At 44.6% G+C, this 20,102-nt stretch overlaps 1 protein-coding gene across 10 annotated transcripts in view; it reads left to right on the top strand.

Annotated features, from left to right (window-relative positions):
• LOC135909078 (gonadotropin-releasing hormone receptor-like) overlaps positions 1-20,102 on the top strand; it is a 538,207-nt gene that overhangs the window by 359,470 nt on the left and 158,635 nt on the right. For 2 of the 10 annotated variants that reach the window (XM_065440995.1, XM_070531754.1), the window contains exon 5: positions 8,809-8,911. The exons of the other annotated variants lie outside the window; for them this stretch is intronic. The gene's annotated coding sequence lies outside the window, so the exon portion shown is untranslated. The remainder of the gene's footprint in view (positions 1-8,808; positions 8,912-20,102) is intronic. 10 annotated transcript variants of the gene reach the window in all.

Raw genomic sequence — 20,102 nt, 5'->3', positions numbered from 1 at the left:
TTTCCCTGTCTCTTTTATCTTTATGGATTCCACCCCACACAATACCTCTATACTGGGGAGCAAAGTTGTATCCACAACTTTGTATACAAAAGATGTATCCGAGATGCTGACAAAAACAAATTAATTTTTGGGCTGATCCTGGTGATAGTGCAGCGAGGGTCCAAGGTCAATGACACATACCCCTGTGGGCTCATCATTCCAGCGTAGAATTTCACTTCTGTCATCGTAATGGGGAGGTCACATTTACGTACTACCACCCAATTAATGGCCGATCTTCCATGGTGTGTTGAGCCATATCCGTAGGCACCAAACAAAACCAAAGCGCGTTTACGGGGGCATGAGCAGTATGAGCCATTGCTTAAGGTGGTATGAGCCATTCATTGTCTTACGTGACGGGCCCATTTAATAACAGAGGTGATATGCGAATGTGTGTGCGCACCTATATTGCCACGATGACCACAGATTAGTGCAATAAATACGTACCTCTGTTCAATATTCTGGGTCAGCTCTGTGTCGTGCGCTAAACATCTTCGCTGGTCTTCCATCTTCACATAGTGGAAGAACTCTAATTCTTTAGTATAAACGTTGATTGATTGATTGATTGATTAATTATATACACTGAGACAGGCACTACGAATAAAAAGAGAAAAAGGAAGGATTAGGCTGATGGTTGCCACGGGAAGGACCTCAATGCCACCCTGCTTTTCAAAAAAGAGGTAATACATATCGTCCCCTACTCGCTACGTATAGTCTGTCTTCCACAGAGTCGGAAACAACTCGTCTGTCCGCACCCTAAGATACTAAGAGGAAAGCAGAGAAAACACAGTTGCGAACTAGTTTACGAAAGAAGTAGATGGCCACTTAACTAGGAACAATGGTAATACGAGAAGCCCATTTAGAATAGGTCGTGTGAACAACTAGTGTCGGAGATACGAGAAATGCACCATCGTATGATAACGAAAGGACACGACGTCGTGTTTCAGTGGCTGCCTGGCCATTGTGGTATCTCCGGCAACGACCTCGCTGACAAGGCTGCTAGGAAGGTACAGACAAGGTGTCTGTACCTTTATCGCGGACCGACGCAGCCCAACACCTAAGCAAGGTAGCACACCGTTTGACATTAGAGAAGTGGCACACCCCTGAATTCACCCAAGAACGATTGCATTCCCTCGACCCCTCTATGCAACTGCGGCTGTTACCAGGACTTCTGCGAAATAAGGAAAGAATGCTGTGCCGCTTACGCTTGGGCGTCGCATTCACCAATGCATATACATTTTTGATTGGAATGACTGATAGCGCCGACTGTAATGCCTGTGGTGCGGAGGAAACTATAGAACATCTACTGTGCTACTGCCCATCTTTTCAAAACGAAAGACATGACCTCTGCACAGCTCTCAATCAGCTAGATAGAACACCGTTCACCTTGAAGAAGATCTTGGGACCATGGCCTCACATATCGCAGCTACAAAAGGCCACAAAAGCTCTGCTGCGATATTTGAAGGCTACTGGACTGGGTCAACGTCTGTGATCCGGACTGAGTGACCGAACGATATCCCCAGTGGACTTTCTCTTCTTCTTTTAATCTTTCCGTCCCCGTTTCCCTTTCCCCAGTGTAGGTTAGCCAACCGGGCTCAGTCCTGGTTAACCTCCCTACCTTTCCTTTATCATTTGCTCTCTCTCTCTCTCTCTCTCCATTTAGAATATATATAAAGAAATGACGACGTGGTTAATGGCAACCCTGTCATTCATATTACCTGGAAAGTCACCGTATCTGCATGTGCTAGTTGAAAGAAGAGAAAAGAAAAAAGTACATAGAAAGAATTCCATTGAGTAGTGTGATCTAGACCATGGGAATGACTTTGCTTTAGCCACGTAACAAACCACGCGAAGGCTTTTAAGCGCCTCATCTCATATTTTCCTTGCCATCCCTCTCGTCCTTGCTAAACAAGAGAAAACGGAAAAAAGGCATAAAAAACAAATGCATTGACTGGTGTGTGTAAGACCATGGAATTAATCTGCATCACCACGCAGGAAACCACGCTAAGGTTTGTGAGCACATCATTCCATGTTTTTCTTTAATTTGTCTCATCTTGCTGCTGCTAATCTTTTCTGGATGACATGCGCCAACGTTCCCATGTACACACGGGAACCCTACACAGGCTTTTTTGTTCATCCTATTCATCTGGAGCAGCATGCTGGGCCTGCCACTAGGCAAACCTCATCAGGAATCATTAGAGAGCTCTGGCTCTACCTCTCTCTCTCCATGCACGCGTCATTATAAAGCGACTGTGCAAACAAACCGTATGCGCTGCTGCAGAATAAAAGAAAGCAACAAAAGGCTCTTATTCGCCATTGAAAGGGAGGCTTTAATTATTTGCGAGCTGAATGGGGCAGTGCCTTCTGTATCACGCCGGTAGTATTGCAATTTTAGTCGTTCCAAAACCGAACTTTTGTTCAGAAACTGTCATTTCTGTGGGCTTACTTTTTTGTGTGTTTGCCGATATCCACTCTATTGTCTGAAATATGTAGACGTACTCGTGTTGGGCCCTTGCGCTCGTTCGCTCTGGCTGCCGCTTGCATCACTACAAACTCACTCCCTTGCGAAGAAAAGCAGGCGTGAATGCCTAGGGCTGAGAACAATGGCTAAAAAAAAGAAACAGTACTCTTGTTACTACGAGAAAAGAAAGAGAAAATAAACGTTTACAAAAGCGAAATATTTGACTGACTTGTACTCTTCGATGTTTTTCTGACACGTCGAGCCAACCCGCCGCGGTGGCTCAGCGGTTATGTTGTTGCGCTGCTAAGCACGCGGTCGCGGGATCAAATCCCGGCCGTGTCGCCTGTGTTTCCATGGGGGCGAAATGCAAGAACGCCCGTATCCAGTGCATTGGGGGCACATTAATTATTGCCTGGAGGTCAAAATTAATGCCGGAGTCCCCCACTACGGCGTGCCTCATAATGGAATCGTGGATTTGGCACGTAAAACCCCAGAATTCATTCACATGTCGAACCTATGCGAACTGTGCGAAAGCCTCACTTTTCGCGAGCAGAAGTCATTAAGGTAATAAATAAAAGCCAGTGAGATTGCAAGACTTGTCCACTTGGAATGAATTTCCAGATTGACACCAACTTGGAGATACTTAATACCGTGCGCATTGCATACAACATATTTCTGCATGACATCTCACACAACCTATACGAAGTAGCAAGCGCGTCATATAGCACTGCTGAGGTCACCAGCTTTCAGGAAACTTTTCCTTTGTATCAATTCGACGAAGAACGCTGTTTCTCAGCTACTCTCTGTCGGACAGCAGCGGCTCAGGCCGGTTATTTTTTGCAATTAACGCCTGTGTAGTTTTTTTTTTGTTGTTGTTATTGAGACTGAAGAAAAGTCCTAGATCTGTCTTGCAACTCTGTCATCGTACTGCAGTTTAATGGTTCACATACAGGACTTTAGCTTCAACTTCCTTAAGGAAATCCTGGAAATATTTAAACCCATGCTATTCTAATTCTCCCAGCCGGAACAAAACGTTTTAAAACTCAAGACATCTGCACGTATTTCGTACAGAATGCAACGTGATGGATTAGGCAGTGCTGGAAAACAGATTGTAGGGACCCGCCAGCTTCAGCAGCATTGGTGCTTTGACTGAACAGACGTTGCTTTACCTGCACGTGCTGTTACACATTTCAGTTTGTTCAACTCAAAGTTGTATTTTAGTATGCTTATTCTTAAGTGTGCGGGTATTTAGCTGTTATGTGCTGCGTGCATCTGTCACTTCATCCATTTCCATTAGGTAGTGCGTAAACAATATATTTCTTTCTTTTTTTCTCGGTTCCCGACTTCCAGATACTATATTTACCGATTTCTTTCACCCTATGTGCTACAGTTCTTAATGTTACACTGGAATTTCTTGGTGTACTTATTTATCTCGATAAGTAACAGCGGCTACTATCAGCATCCGCTTTTTCTCAATTTCTCACAAGTGACTGGCTTCCTCTTTTAGGGCATTCTCCAGACCACATGGTAACATTTCCATGGATGGGAGTGATCTTCTGACAATCTTGAAGCTGCTCAAAACCATGCTACACTTAGGACATCAGAACGGCGCAGCGATAGCGGCAGGTCAATCGGAAACCCTTCATAGAATAAATGCCGCCCGCGGGTATGAGCTTGAAGACCCCTGCACTGTAGAGCGTTTCGCTTTCAGCTTGCCTCTAAAGTTCAAAGCACGGAATGAAGCTTTATAGTATGCTCGGTCAATCGCAACTTTGCTTCCTTACTGCAGTCACTTTCGAACGTGGTTACATGCACTTTTTGCACTTTGTCCACAGCTCACTATATTCCCAGTCCGTCGACAAGCAGTTAACCTGCCCTGTGAAAACTCCAAAGACAGCTCCTTCCTCTTCGTCCATGTTTCAAAGAGAGATTCTGCATTCGAGTACCGATGTGTGATTGATGTTTTAGATGGTACGCAAATGATCTAGGCGTTGCCGTTTTAGTGCAATACTAGAACGGAAGAGCCAACGACAGCAGTTGTGACGATATGTCATGGAATGTTTTGCAACCAGAACGTACTGGTATGTTCTTTTGCTCTTTGACAAGGTAAATATAGCGCTAGAAGCTTTGCGTTGCCGCTAAACGCTTTACCCCAACAGATAAACACTCAGAGCCACTAAAGGTTTGAAGGGCCATCAAAAGTTGGGGCTGGCCTCACTGCTTTTGGCGACTTTGTCTCCAGATCCCACTGAAACGGGAAATCTAAAAAGTATACCTAATAATATAGAGAAGGACCAAAACGTTGCGGTTCTTTACGTGAAGTGGTATTTTTTTTCGACTATTGTCCTTTGTAAAACATGGGGCTTGCGCATCCCGCCATACACTTATTCTGTCCAGGCGCATTTCTATTGTACAACTTGCGGAACTTCTCAAGACTTCTCTTACTTGCTCTTTTCTTTTTGTCTACATAGCCTTACACACAGTGAAAAGATTCCTATTTATAGCAGGTTGCCATCATCGTGCTTCAGATAAGCAGACGTGCTTTTGCCAGGAGCCCACACCAGCTGCCCGTGTTCCTTTTATTTGCACATACATAATATTTTCGGCAGATATTTCGCTTGTTTTCTTTTTTGCTAGAGGAAGTTTCAATGGCTTCTTTTGAAACGCTGGTTCTCTGAATGCTTGCTTATACTAAGCTTTCTTATCAGTGACGACTCACGAAGCAACTTCGTCTGTCTTTTGTTGATGTCTCGAAAGCAAAACGTTTATACCACAGTGCTACATAAAAGAAAGAATGGGAGAGAGAGAAAAAAAAAGAAATATGATTGAATGCGTGCTTTCATGATAGGAACGTTCCATATTTTGCAGAAAACGAAGTAGTAGCGATAAGGTGCTTGTATTCGTTGTCTTTGGAAAAAATATTTAAAAATTATGTGTGCTTTGCGGAATGGGATTCTGACGGAATCCTGGTTAGCTTTCTAACATATGGCACGCAGCTTTTACTAAATTATTAATTTATGGATGCAGCATTTACGTCATATTCGTAAGACTCTTTCCAAGTAAGCACAATATATTCCAGAAAATGTTGTCCGCCATATTGTTAGTTCACGCCGATTTTCGTTATATTTGCGATATGATGTGAACAATAGGGCGTGTTGCGTGTAAACGTTCGAAAACGTGGGTTGCTACAAATCAGAAGTAAGAAGCAGCACGCGCTACAATACACGCTTCAAGACAAGGTATATTGCAGGTTATCAAATGTAAATTTGTAACGTTTACACTCACTAGCAGTCTCTCCTGGATAGCCTGCATTGGAAATTCATGTATGAAAAAGTTTGGTGTGCAGACATGGATTTGTAGTCCATTCCAACCCGTTTTTGTGTGAAACGTGAATCGCTATCAACTTTCTGTCGTTCTAAGCCGCATTGGGTATACTTGTTATTTCACTGCTCGCAAACATTTATTTATTTATTTATTTATTTATTTATTTTGTTAGGAAGTTCGTGAAACGGCTCCAACTAAATCCTCTTTACGGCACTTATCAATTCTAACTTTCAGTAAACTTCTTTACTTTGATAGTCACGAAGTCAATACACATATATTAGTTAAAAAGAGGTTTATCGGACGTGAGCCGGCGAATTCAAAAAGTTCCGCAGTGGAACGGCCTCTTTCGGGTCGAGCTTCCCCTTGCGAACTACGTTGGCGATCGTGCTTGCGCCTGGACGTCGACCTTACGACCCTACTGCGCCCGCCGACCTTGGCACCAACGCGAGTGGCACCGGCGTTGGCATCGTCTTCACACAACGGGAAGCCTCCTATGATGAATACGTCGTCACTTAAGCGAGCCATTCGAATAGGCGATCATAGCGCGTTTCAAACGCACACCTTGTTTTCTTATACCTCTCGTGCCAGTTGCGCGCAGTTGAAAGCGTACACATGCTTCGAAATTGTCGCGTTTCACGAAGCGATTGTGGACGCACTGCATGCAATTTTTGCCATATCGCCTTGTTTTTTTGCGCCTGCTCTTTGAATTGCTCGGTTCGGTGTGTCTTGCGCGCATGCGCGCATTGTGCTGCTGCAGCGAAAGTTTCCCAATAAACGTTCCCAGTTGTCTGTAATAACGCTTGTTCTCGCTGTCTCGCCTTACTTTGTACCCATATTTTGCGCTTCACCGCACTCAAATATGCATCACCGACTGGCCCAAAATTTTACTCTTCTGAAGATCCTAAAGAAGCGGCGACGAGGCTTAAGTGAAAAGAACACTGCTCAGTGTGGTTGTCCTTTCCTTTGTTCCTTCATTCGTGGGGACGAAAATGCCACATCTGGGCATAAGCTTCAGTGTCGTAATCATTGTACAGATTGCACAGCGGTTCATGGTATTCTTGGTTACTGGGGCCACTGATGGTTTCGGGAAACGACGACCCGCTGAAGCCTCTAGAAAATTGAAAGTCGATCTTTTTCCGACTCTTTCTTTATATTCCATTACACATAAAACATCTTGAAGAGAAAATGCAGAAACGAAAGTAAAAAAAATGACGCATAACAATAGTTTTGTATGTTACTGAAGCAAAAACGTTTCATATTTCAATGGAGCGAAAACCCGCACAATGGGCAATTGATGAACGGCGTTAGAAGTTTGTAAAGCCATGTTACACCTCATGAAGCGGCCCTCGTTTCTCCACCAGAAACAGCTAAGGTGTTTGTCAGTGGACGTGCGCGCCAAGAGGGCGGGAGGGCCGTGCTGCCGTGAATGGAGAGTTGGAAACACGGCCAGTCATTAACGATCCTCAAATGAAAAAAACAGCGCTCCTTGTGAGCTCTGCTGATATGCCGCGAAGAGATTCTGATTCTATATTTCAGTGCTATCATGCACTCAAGCAGAACCGGCGAATTTCGACGTCTGTGAAAGCGTTCACTTGGGCATCCGGCTGGGCGCCCTTCTGTGTTGGCTTATTCAGAAACGATGTATCTTAAAGTCTCTAGAAGTTCTGTTTTCTGGTATGAAAGGGTTGCTTTCGAAAGGAGAATGCATGCCGTAGCTCGGCTACTTTATATCTGTCACTCTTAAAACACATAAAAGAATAGAAAAATCTAATAAAACCATGAATAAAAAATAAGTTATTAAGAATAAAATAAACCTACGAAGCCTCAGTGGTTAAAGTTAATTTATCTTGTCGCTGTTGTTTAGCGCCTATTTCCTGGAAGGTTGAGCATTCACATGCATTTAGACTTTATATTACGTTTTCGGAGGCATAATCACCGAAAAAAGTCTATTTCTAGCTTTTAAGGCTTTCTTTTACGATAAACAGAAGAGGCAGACAGGCAGAGAGCTTCGTGCAAGCTTATCCACCCGTAGATATGGTCTGAAACTTTGAATCCTGGAGAGTGAGATCTGAAGGGAGCCTGAAACACTGTTGGAGTGATAATTTTCGGTTGATAACTTTCCCACATACCACTTCTAGTGGGCGCAGGTTGGTAATGCTAATGGCGGAAGACCAATCGCTCTGAGTGGCGTCACACCAGACCCCACGTGATGAAAAAGTGCAAGTATCCCTGAAAAGTGATCGACCGAGGATATGGCTTATGTATGATTTTTTTCTCCATTCCAAACATTTGTTTTCTTCTAAGGCTTCTATCACGCCAGGAGTCAGGATGCTCTCTGTAACGATGAAGTTCATGAAAGGTGCCATTGGTCATGGACCCATTTTATGTGAAAAACAAAAAGAAACCTACACAGTTTGAATGGAGAAGACGCATTGGCACCAAGGGCACTGTTTGACAAAAACGCTGCAAGTTGTATACATATGTATATTACTTATAACTCGCTTGAAATGAACAGAGAAGAGCAGATGCATCAGACACAGTACTACGAAGGCCTCGGGTACCTGTGTTCAAGGGCATTTTATGCGGCGTGATGAATGCGAAGTAAGGGATGCTGAAATGTGTTACATATAACCTACCGAGAAATGAACACGCGTGGTACGCACTTCTGCCATAGTAAGCCAGTAAACTTTCAGCGTGACGTCACATGAAAGCATCGACTCCAGCTAACGTGCAGCCACAATTCTGGCAAAAATACAGCACTCTTTGGGTACCTTCTTGCTCTGTTTTTGTTTAGAATTTAGTACAAAAATGCAAAAAAAAGAGACATCTGAAGTTCTAATGTGCATTCGTAATACGCCTGTAGACATTGAAGCAAATTTATTATCCCTAGTCTATTTGCTTCCAGTCAAAAACTCATAGACGTTCCCGCGAACACAAACCGGTTAGCACTAGGTGGACTAATTGCTCTAAATATTTGGAATTTTCAGGTGATCGAGGACCGGACGCTACAAAAACATGAATGAGCCATTCCATTGTATGAAGGTGGATTTCCAGCGAAGCTGTTGAAGGCAACCAAAGCCGCTGAGGGTGGTATGCAATGGTTTATGGCTTTAGAGTAATGGTAGTAGTGCTATGTTAGAGTAATGGCAGGAATGGGAGTAATCGCAAGTTTCACTGCTCGCCCCTGCCCACAGCGGTGCTGCAGCTACATTGAAATCAGTTGCTAGGCTTGTTATTTTATGTACCAGAGGCAAGGGACGAGACACCCCACGTCGAAAGCTGGCGTCGCCACGGCAGTTTACGCAACAGTAATCTTTACCGGGAAACGTATACGGGGAGTGCTACGTGCTTCGTGTTGCTATCAATAAGGCCTTATCATCAATTATGTGGTTCGGAAGTTTTTTTTTTTGAACTTGGTCTTCATTGAAACGTATGCTGTTCTTCATGTTGTCTGCGTGATTCCAAAGCACGTATGCACTGCTCACTGCACTTTGCTGAATGCTTGTAGCATCTGCCTTACGGGGCTAAGCACCATTGCATTTATTGCTCGCTTACGAGGGAATGAGCCAGTCATGACGATAATTTTTGTTGACGGAAAATACAAATGCATGGAACCTCAGCCATGTACAGCTTCGCTTAAGCACTATTCGGGTGGTTTTAGCAAGGCTTCTGTGCAACATGTACAAAGCCGGCAAATGCGTTCTTTAATTCGTTGCTTGTGATCTTTGTTGAGGCTGGGAGTGTTTCTTTTCTTCTAAGCAGCACTGTAGCTTACAGCTTATTCGAAGTGCCTGCCGTTTTTTGAATCCCGAAAGCCATAACACATGTCAGTCAACTTTGTTGCTGTAGTTTTTACGTATACGTGTTCAACTTGAAATACATAAAGTGAAGTAATGGGGGTTAAGCGAGGGGGGGGGCAGATTTCTATTAATCATATCATAAGAAGCTAGCAAACAAGGACACCAAGGACACAGCGGAAATAACCTGCACTTACTACACTTAGAGCTTGATACATTGAAACCGGATATTACGAAGTTTCCTATCTAACGAAGAAAGTTCACTTCCCTAGAAAGTACTCATAGGGTTCAATGTTGTCACAAACCAGAATTAACAAAACAAGCTTGCATTAAAGCCGATTTAATGAAGCTTTTCCAGAAATAAATCAGAGAAAAGAGCAGTGAGCTCTTTGTAATTTTCACGCAGACGGGTCTTCCTTCGAGCGTGCACTCTAGCGCTATCGCGTTAAAACATCTAGCCACCCAACTCACGGCCCTAGCTTTATTTTGATGAGGCTGCACGCCGAACCCATGCGCGGAACAACGGACTCATCACTGGCTAGCGTTCTGATGTACAGGATGGCGCTAGGGTGGCGGTAGCTGGGCCGCCTTCGCGGACATTTTATACTCGCAGGCGTGGGTTAGCGGCAAGTACAATGCCACAGTATCTTTTGGGAGTCGCTACTATACAATTTTTAGAATTCCAAGAGCCAAAAAATTCTTTACTCGATTATCCAAACTTCCCGATTTAACAAAACAATTCGAGCGTGGTCATCACTTCGTTCAATGGAGTTTCTACTTAAATTGAATTAAGGAAATGATAAACTAATGGAATTGAAAGTAGATGAAAAAAAAAAAAACTTGCCTCAGGTGAGGGACAATCCCACGCCTTCGCATTATGCGTGCGATGCTCTACAAACTGGGCTACCGCGGCACCGTTTTCCCATCCACTTTCTGGGGTATTTATGTCCTACTACTAGAACTAACCCTGGAGTGTTAGCCAGGGCCATGACTCACAAACCTTGGTGGCGGATATGGAACATCCTTTCTGCCACAGGCATCACGAGTACCTGATTTTTTTTTTATTTTTTGAGGGGGGGGCGGGTTGAAGGCAACTGGTCAGTAAACACATACATGCTGCCTGATACCTTCAGGTGATATAAAGTGAGGTAGGCATTTCAATTTATTACTATTGGAAAGATATAACTTATTGTATCAAGTAATATCAAATTTACACGCTTGAAACCACTTAAAATATCAAATTCCGTCTCTCATATTCCAGGGATGTCATTTGTGATTCTTCTGGATTTAAAGTTTGTCGAGGGTGAAATACACAGTGATGAACCGGTTCACGAATCATCTTAGTTTGTTTCCCCTAACGGGAACAAAATTGAAACAGCTTGATCCTGAGCCTTAAAGTGATCAAGTCAGCGCATATTTCAGTTCGACATTGTGTTTTCAAAGTTCATTTATTCATTTACTCAGTACCCCCGTCATGTTGCCACTGCATATGGCGCATCATCGCAACTGTGCTCCCTGATACCATCACTGCTTTCCCCAGAAACCCACAACATTTTTGCATAGGAGTTGACCCACCGCGCTGGCTATGTGGCTATGGCGCTCTACGGCCGAACACAATGTTGCGGCTTCTATACCCGGGCCAGGTGACCGCATTTTGATGAGAGGAAATGCAAAAAAGAAAAAAAAAAGGAAAAAAAAGAGCTACTAATTTTATACTTAGGTACACGCTAAAGAAATCCAGGTGGTCGAAGGTAATGTAGAACCCCTGACTTCGCCGTGCCTTATGATCCAATGCACCGTACTTAGGAATGTTTAAGGGTAGTGACAGACGAGGACAGGAAACCGGAAGTCGAAGTTGTTGAAGTTAGCGCTTGCGTGTGTGCACTGGCTTGTCACCGTCTGCTCTGTTTCGGGACTTACGTAACTAAGTAATTGCGTAACAACTGCATATAGCTTAGCACGAAGAAGTCGGAGAAGTACACGTGTCTACATCCATATAAATTACGAGTCACAACCAACGCGTGAATTCACGCTTTCGTGGTTCCTGCGTCCGTGGTTAGACAGAGTTCCACCGTGAGCTCACCAGTGGACCCAGCCTAATTACAGTCACCAACCTACCGACTTCTGGCTCCAAGCTCAGCGCGCGTGTGGAGACCGCTGACCCGAGAGAAATCAGCTTCGAGCGTGACGACGGCGGCATCTCGACCGCCGCGTGCGGCGCCAGAGGAGAACCTGGCGATTACCTCGCTGCGACGTAACGACACCGCGACGCCGTAACGTGGAAAACATGGCGGGTTTAATCCTCGGCGCTGAAGTGAACGTGCGCGACATGGTTAGCCGTCCCAAATTAGTTTTTTTGTTTCAGTAAGTATGTTTCGCAAAGCGGAGAAAGAAATAGAGAAGGAACTAGCAAGGGGGAAAAAAAAAACAGAGACACGAAAGAAGGGAGGAAGGAAGGAAAGGAGGAAAATATGGAAGGGAAGGAAGCACGGACGGAAGAAAGGGAGGGAAACTCTGTAGCTTGTATTCTCACGCAACCGTTGCTGTTGATACACAGCTCAAAACTTTGTTGTCTTTCAACTTTTTTTTTGTGTGTGTGTGTCTATGCATTACATCGATCACAAGCTATGTCGAAATGCAAGCACCAGATAAGTCGGATGCACAATGTGAGACATACACGCAGCAACGTCACAAGGATGGAGGCGACGTATGATGCTTGTCGAGGGAAGGGTCGTGACGGCAAGTGTATGGCACCGAAAAGTACGACACATATCGAGCACCATTGAGGGATTCTCTAGTTACTGTGTCAGAGTGGGATATACGCATTTTGGAGTATTGGTCAAGAATAGGCACACACCTAGTGGCACATACTGAACCGATGGTTACGGACTGGATTCCAAGGGAAGGGAAGTGTAGCAGGGGTCGGCAGAAAGTTAGGTGGGCGCATGAGTACGAGCAATAAAAACAGCGCTAAACGACGGGACGAGTGAAGGGCGCATGAGATTAAGAAATTTGCAGGGACAACATGGCCACAATTAGTACATGACCGGGGTAGTTGGAGAAGTATGGGAGAAGCCTTTGCCCTGCAGTGGGCGTAACCAGGCTGATGATGATGATGATGATGATGATGATGATGATGACAGGAGTTCCGCCGCCGCCGTTTGGTATGACGTCACACCTTGTTCTTTGTCGTTGCGCTCGCGTCGGCTCGCTTCGCCAGCTGCGTCGCATGCCTGATAACATGTCGTAGGACTGAAAAGGAGAGCTCGCGTGCGCCGTCACCACAGTTGAGGCGGCAGTATGGACGGCGACAATTCTGATAAGCAGTAGGAGGCCTGGAATCGACATCGGAACGAGATGAAGAGGAAACGAATCACCAAGGAAACAGACGAACAGCACGCCGAACGACTGGCGTAACGCCGCAACATAGCTAGACAACGAGACTAACCTGGACATGCAATCAAGATTAACCAAGGCTAACCATGCTGTACCTTAGCTTTGGCTTCGTATATCCTTGCATAGCCGAGCTAAGCCACTGCCAATGTTTTTGTGCTTTCGCTTTGTCTGGGTTGTGTTATATTTGCCTTCATTCTTTTGTTTTTATTACTTACGCCCATTGTAAAGCACCGAGACTATGCTTTTGTTCGGAAGAGGGGATGATGCCACATGTAGGTAGTTGGCCGATGGCAAGAGTGGGTCGAGCTCAAAGGAACAAAGAAGACCGCGTGTCTCTTCCCTGTTCGCGAGGCGGCCCCGACGGACACGTTTTTCAGGAGACAGCTGCTCGGCGGTTTATTAAACCCCAAGAATATATCTGAACTCTCGTGACAATATCCTTATTAAAAGAAGAACATTGTGTACCGTGCCAGTACGAGAATCAATGACTAACATTTCCAGGCAATTTCGGGTCGCGAACACCTTACCGAGTTTTTTCTTGTCTGTATCCAAGGCCGCGCAGACATTGTACAGATGACTTCGTTCAGGGGGTACATTTTGCCTTTCATGCGTCTGTAAGCAGGTTTTTTGCGTGCTACATAGCTTGATGTAACGCATGCATTCTGTGTTTATTAGTGGTCGATACATTGTAAAATAATTTACACCCTTAAATGTGAAAAGGGTGTAAATGTGTATATAACTCCCACCCTTATGGTGTAAGTTATATAAATCACACTCTATGGGTGCGAGTTATAGACACATTTACACCCTTTTTCACTTTTAATGGTGTAAATTATTGTATAGTGCAGGCAACTTTAGGCGCGTGAGCTTAGTTTATAGAGGTGAGACAAGAGGGAACGCAAAGTGGCTTACTGAAAAAGTCAGGCTTCTTCGTAAGTCAGCATGGCAACGGCTTAGAATTTTAATAGGAAGGAAATGTAATTTCCCTGCACCTCAATCTGGCTTCTTGATGTGAAAAAAGTTATATATATATATATATATATATATATATATATATATATATATATATATATATATATATATATATATATATATATATATATATATATATATATATATATATATATATATATATATAATACTTTAGAACATTCTCCTAGGCCGCTTCATTTTTCTTTTGCGATCGCTGTAAAACAATTATCGGGGAAAAAGGCAGATGTTTGAGAGGAAATTTCAGTTTCCCAGCAGATCACTGTATTTACTGTTTCGTTTGTTTGTCTACTTGTTTATTTTCCAACAAGGAGCCCATATATTATGTTATTGCCGATTACATTCTGAAGATCTTAGGCTGGTCCAAGTACAATGGACAACGAAGAAAGTCAAAGGAATGATTGATGGCGTGGTGACTGGAAAAGAATACGGTTTGCCTGTCTCCGTTTTACTTCGTAGGTTTTTATTTCGTTTATTCGGAGAACCGCTCGCGATAAGGGCACAAAGTTCAGAAAGTATAAGTTTGAAAATACTTCAGGATGAAAAATAAAGACACCGAGTGGCTCTCAGCGTGAACACGGGACAAAAGCAAGTACGCTTATGAGCACAAAAAGCCGGCGTGACGCCATGGGCGGGCTTTCGCTGGAGAAAGCCCTGTGCAAGTGCTGACAGTTTTCGTACTCGGCTTTCGATTAGCATAACACGCCGACAGTGAAGGCAATGACAGTTCGCGCAACGTAGAGAAAGTATAGCTGCAAGCAAACAAACAAGACGAACAAGACAAACAAACGAACAAACGAAAATGTTTTCGAAACGTTCCTGATGAGTTCAGGACAACCGCTTCGTAAACCTGTGCGTCATTGCTGAATCGCAGCCCAAATCCACGGAAGACAAAAGGCTTGTGGCGCGCGAAGCGCTCCTGGATGTAAAATTCAAGCGTTCTTTTTTTCGGCAGATGTTTTCGATTCCTGCAGAAGTTTTTTGCGTGTCCTTAAAGAAAGACAGTTCAAACATGTCACAATAAGCACGTAGAAAGTGTGTAACATTTGCGCTATATTCCAAGCGCAAATGTCTGGCCGATTGTTTGCAACAACAGTTTTAAATTTAATTGACCGACTGCAGGCGTGCTCTGAACACTCTTACGAGAACTTCAAAACTTCCTATACGGTGTCCGCAATACACCCTCAACTTCAATATTTCACCAGCTTACTCCTCTTAATCCCAGCACACATTCTATTTCTTCGAGGACCCGCGGCGGTGGCTTAGCCGCTATGGTGTTGCGCTGCTAAGCACGAGGTCGCGGGATCAAATCCCGACCACGACGGCCGAATTTCGATGGGGGCAAAATGTAGAAATGACCGTGTCCCGCGCACTGGGGGTGCGGTAAGGATTCCCTGGTGGTGAGAATTAATTTGAAATACCCCAGTAAGGCTTGCCTCATAGTCAAATCGGGGTGTTGCCACGCAAAACTGCAGAATTCAATATTTATTCTAAACTGCATTCCAATATACAAAGAGCACTTCACACAAGGCGAGCGTCTTATCCTCTGTGAATCACGGATCTAAACTCCTCTTAACACAAGTTTGATGATTTTATGAGGCGAACCCAAAGTAGATATAACGTTCTTATTTCTTGAGTATGTTTCTAATGATAGTAATCACTTTATAATAACGCATATTACATTTTATACGTGATTCAATTATGAAACGACGCGCGGTTGAAAACCCCACACAGTTTCAAAGCGCAATTCAATACTAAATGCATCGTTTCCCTACACACCTAGACCTTCTTTACTGGCACATCATCCCGTACACTAATAATATTTCCTTTAAGTTTGATTGCGCTGGCAGCAATTGTTCCATCATTTCATTTTTGTCAATGTTTGTTGCGGATTATTTGTGCAGTCGCAAGCTCTGCTTCGCTGTTAAAAAAATGGGGTAGGGGGGCTCGGTTACACTTTCTTGTCGGGGCTATTCTTTGTGGGTGCACCGAGATATCTTGCTAGTGTGATAAACAAACTGAAGTTTCAAATTTCAATTTTACTTCAGTATCGGAGGCCCTGAGGTAGATGCCAGACAAAAAGCAACAAAGGTAATAAACTCTGCGATTAGCCCCGCTGTCAAGCATTCAATGTGCCAGAAGTGTTGATTACAGTAATTTTACACTTGCCCATTTACAGCAGTTTCTTGTGCATGTTCTGCTTGTCCATTTGTTGCACTTTAGTGCTTGACGTAATGGAGCCTCTCATTGCAGCCCTTCTGTAACAGCTTAAGAAGCTCCGAAATTACGTGCCTTTCGTACGACCCTGATTGAGCGCTAAAATCACCAGTTTATTCTATTAAAGCCTGTCGGTGTTCGGCACGTCTCTAAAGGCCTGCCCTTGCACCAGTGGTTGTTTGACAAGATATGCAGCACTCTTCATCGAGGGATGCATTTCCACAACATCAAAACGGGCTCGTTTCATTCGTTGTTGCGCAAGATCACGCATCAAGCACCCCCCTAAACTTTCTTCATCATCATGCATTCCCTCTACCCTTTTTTCTCTTTCCTCTGTGCAGAGTAGCAGGCCGGAGCAAACTATCTCAGGCCGACATTTCTGCTTATTCTTCAATAAAATATCTGTCTCTGTCTTTGCACCGTAGAAAAATTCACCTGATCAAAAATGCCAAAAACACTCGGAAACTGCATGCGCTGCTCTTATTTTATTCGCCTCAGCTAAATAATATATAGTGAAGGCAACGATGCTGTCATTTACGACTTCCTATGCGTATATCAATACCGGCGTCATGACAAGTTTGACTACGCCATCGCTGCAGCAAAGCATGCCGGCAGTAGCAGTACCTGGAAGGCGGAAAAGCAACTACGGTAACGAGCGCCTTATGCTTCTGCGCATCTCAAACCTGCTTAGCCCTCCAGACCAAAAGGTAGAAAATAGTTCTAACATAGAAGTGCCAGTTGAGCCAACGCAACCCCAACTTCTTACCAATTTCATTGAAAATTTCAACCAGTGGCATTGTTCTCGTCGTTACCTTCAATGTTGCCTAGAACCCAACTACAGCAGAATAGCTCCGATGACTATTCTTATCACGATGGTGAGAGGGCCAATGTGCACGCACCATGAACGTGGTGTAATTGCTCTGTTCAGCGAGACAGTCGATTTTACATAATAAAAGGTGATTCACTGGGAGCATAACTATGAAACCGCCTAGTGCCGCTTGATAAAGTACATAATACCAAATTTATGGCGTGAGTAAAAAAGTGCGCGGAAGCGAAAGTTTCCTTCAAGCAGCAAGATATACAATCAGATTGACGTAGTGTTACTTTATCGGGCCAGTGGATATATCGTGGCTACAAATATCAGAACCGATGTGATAAGCCACTCTGAAGCTGCCAATATGGAATGGCGGATATGCGGGCGGCACTTGAAAATTGAATGTCAGCGTGGCTTGGGGTTCGTTTGTGTGGCCTTTCGCTAGAGCACCAACCGTGCATTCGAATCTCTTCGACGTCATTCTGCTTACGAAAAACGAGCTGCTATAAGGTCAAGCTATTCCAATCTGCTTCTATTCGGTTAAGAATGGCGAGCCGCTAAGCAAGATTGCCACCTTGCCACCCGATTACGACAAGGGGTGCAAGACGCGCATTCCGCACCCTCTCCGTCACTGCAGCTAGGAGGCGTTCGAAGAAGCGGCCTTTGTGTTGAAAACCCGCTTCCTTCCTCCAGCCCCATCGACATTGTGACGGGACGAGTTCGGTGTGTGAACAATGGTTTCGGAGTTCCCCAACGTGGACCTGATTTGACACGCATGGACAAGCTGCCATGGGGAAGCCGTATTTTGGTGCTTCTCATGCTCGTCCAAGCGCAAAACAACGAGCGACCCTCGATCGGCACCGATACTTCCCGGAACGGCACCCCTTCAACGCCGTCGTTTGGGCTTCGGAATGTGTGTGTCTTTGTGTCTGTAAACTGATCTGCAGAGCAGCGGCGAGTTGGTGATGAGTAAACGAACAGTCGCCGCCTCGTATGGCCGGCGGATCGAGTGTATAAAAACTGTGGTTGTGCGAATGCTGAGGACACTTCTCTTGAGCAGTCATGTTAGACTGAGTCACTTCTCTCTTGCAGTCATGTTGGACTGATACTCTTTTTCTCATGCAGTCATGTTAGACAGAGTTAATTTCTGTAAATAAACCCCTTTTCCTCGTTCTCGATGAGAAATAGTTCTTCACTTCATCAACGATCTCAGCGTAAATAAGTTGGACGACGGCATGGGCCAGCTACCTTCGAATTCATGCCGTACCCCAATCTTGGCAAAGGACCACGGACGATGGGATTGAGCCCCCAATCCTGACAACTGGCTGACAGCGGTGAGATGGACCTTGCGACATGGTGCTGTATCTGCGGTGAGTGCTTGGTTTTTGCATTGACTCTCTAGGCTTCATTTTGTGGTTGTTCTGTTTAGAACAGTAGGGAAGCTAGATTGTTGTGTGTTAGCAAGGTTGTGTTTTCCTAGCTAGATTTAGAGAGCAGAATCAAGGCAGTAAAGCAGCAGTCATGGAGTTAAGGACACTGCTGAGAGACGAGTTGTTGATTGTTGGTGAGGAACTGGGCCTAGATGTACGCAAGGAAATGCTCAAATCGGAATTATTGGAGCTTATTTCCAATCGGGCCAGTGAGGAAGATATTGAAATGGGAATGGAACTTCTCAAAAAGAGAGAGAAACGGGAAAAAGAAAGAGAAGAACGGGACAGAGAAAAACGAGAGAGAGAGGAACGCGATAAAGATCGCGAGTTAAGAAAAATGCAACTGGAACTTGAAAGCAAACGTTTGGAGTTGTCTCAAGGAAGTGAAGGCACTCTGGGTCGATCAAGTGAGGCAGAATCGTACCGTATGGACAGGCTATTAAAGCCATTTGAGGTCGGGACCGACATAGGCTTGTTCCTAAGCAATTTTGAAAGGACTTGCGAAAAGATGAACTTCGGCCCGAGTACATGGCCGCAGCGGTTGCTGTCTATGTTGCCGTGTGAGGCGGCGGAAGTAATCGCCAGATTGAGTGTGCAGGATGCATATGATTATGCAAAAGTTAAGGCTAGTCTCCTGAAGAAATACCGCCTTTCAGCCGAAGCTTTTCGGCAAAGGTTTAGGAGCACAGGCAAGAAAGATAGCGAGGGCTATCCGGAGTTTGCATATAACTTAAAGGCCAACCTAGTCGAGTTGCTTAAAAGCGCGGAAGCGTACGACAGCAGAGACATGGTCATTGAATGCATGTGTCTAGAGCAGTTTTACAAAACCATCCCCCAAGCTGTGAAACTGTGGGTGCAAGACAGAGGTAATGTAAACACTGTGGAAAGGGCGGCTGAATTAGCCGAAGAGTACGCAACCCGTAGAAAGTTGAACGCCGAGGAGGGAAACTGGGACGGTTGAAATGGACCGCGGAAACCATTTCCGTTCAAAAAGGGTGCGCAACCTAGACGATCAGAGCCTGTAAACATGGCGGAAAAGCCCGCAGAAAAGAGCGAGGAGAAACTTAACGGAGAAACCGCTCAAAAAGAACAGAAAAGAAAATTCGAATCTGTTAGACCGATTCGCTGTTACAAATGCCACAAACTGGGACATATAGCTGTAAACTGCGAGAAGTCTAGCGTAGTTTTTTCCTACGTGGAGGAAAAAGATGAGAATATGGAACTTTTAAGTCCATATCTCCACGACCTGCAAGTTAATGGAAAACCATGCCGAGTGCTAAGAGACAGTGCCGCCACGCTGGACATTGTCCATCCGTCTTACGTGTTGGTAGATGACTTCACCGGAGAAGTAGCATGGATAAAACAGGTTGTAGAAGAACACAGCGTGTGTCTGCCCATGGCCAAAGTCAAAATCAGTGGACCATTAGGGGAGCTAGAGACTGAGGCTGCAGTTTCCAAATTTTTGTCACTGCAGTATCCCTACATCTTTTCGAATCGTTCGAATCAGTTACTGCGTGACAGAGGGCTCAAACTGGGAGAGGGCATAGTACAGGCATTGATCCGAGGCCAAGCTCGCAAGATCGCGGCGCTTTCGGCTGAAAATGCTCAAGCTCCTCCAGCGGAAGCAGAAAAGGGGA

The sequence above is a fragment of the Dermacentor albipictus genome, chromosome 1 (assembly GCF_038994185.2).
Source record: "Dermacentor albipictus isolate Rhodes 1998 colony chromosome 1, USDA_Dalb.pri_finalv2, whole genome shotgun sequence".
Classification (NCBI taxonomy): Eukaryota; Metazoa; Arthropoda; class Arachnida; order Ixodida; family Ixodidae; genus Dermacentor; species Dermacentor albipictus.
The sequence above is the reverse complement of the archived record's forward strand: the minus strand, read 5'-3'. Positions and strand labels throughout refer to the sequence as shown.